This window comes from Culex pipiens, unplaced genomic scaffold (assembly GCF_016801865.2).
Source record: "Culex pipiens pallens isolate TS unplaced genomic scaffold, TS_CPP_V2 Cpp_Un0054, whole genome shotgun sequence".
NCBI classification, from domain to species: Eukaryota; Metazoa; Arthropoda; class Insecta; order Diptera; family Culicidae; genus Culex; species Culex pipiens.
The window spans coordinates 29,796-30,910 of NW_026292871.1; positions in this window are offsets into that span (position 1 = coordinate 29,796).

Consider the following 1,115-nt stretch of genomic DNA (forward strand, 5'->3'; position numbering starts at 1 on the left):
TAAGGTTCAGGTTCGCTTTTTATCGTTGAAGTTGATATGCGTTGCGTAATAAAAGAACGCTCCCTTTGTATATAGCGTGCAAAATCGCCGATCACCGGAAGAGAATGGCTGGAAGGACCAACCTCTGTGACACCCCCATAGAAATTTGAGCCGACGTTCTCAACGATTTAGTCGGTTTCAGTCTGTTGAATCGACCGACTAAATCTACCGACTAATCGGCCGTTTGTTTCACCGACTCTTATGGGAGCTTAACACAGGGATCGGCCGACTGCAACCGACAAAATCGATTGATTGATCGATGGATTTAAACGGCGTTCTGGAAGAATCCGGCTGGCCGGATGGACAGGATTGAGCCGGCTGTCAAGTACACGAGAGCAGACTCTTCCAACACATTTACACCCCGTGTAGCCCCCAATTGGTAGCTGATCAGGGTTTGAATCAAATCTATAAAACTAACCTCAATTTTCTCGACTGTCTTCAATAATGTTGGATGTTCCGGAAACCTGCAGCAGGAACAAGAGCTGTCATCATAAACTATTTGTCCGCATGTGCTATTTTCCGGATCTTCCAAAAGTATTCGGAATTATTTATATTCGCGCTTCGTATTGAAGAACTTAGAAATTTCTTAGAAATTAGAAAAACCTACAAAAAATAATTTTAGAAGTAAGATTTTATCAAGATTAGATCCACTTTCTACTTCAACTTATGCAATAAATGATTGACTTTATGAAAAACATACCCAATATAACTGCTCTCTAAACAAATTAATTTATTGAAAAACAAACTGCCACCAAAATTTTTGCTAAGTCCACTTCGTAAACAATACTAAAACCGATTTAATCATTCAATTTGTAGACCGATTCTGTAGGGACCGATTTAGTCTATCATTTCGTCGGTTTTGAGAACTGTCAAATTTTTATGGGGACGTGTTCGTGGCTTAAATTATGTCCCAAATAACTCTTACGATACTCCGGAAGTCGTTGGTAAGGTTCTGCTTATTTTCCATCTGAAAGGGTTAGGTATATTGATCTGATGCAACATAACTTGGAACAGGTTCTGCCCAGGAAGAAGAAGATAGTTGTTGCAAAGAAGATGAAGAAGCAGGTTGGAGGAAT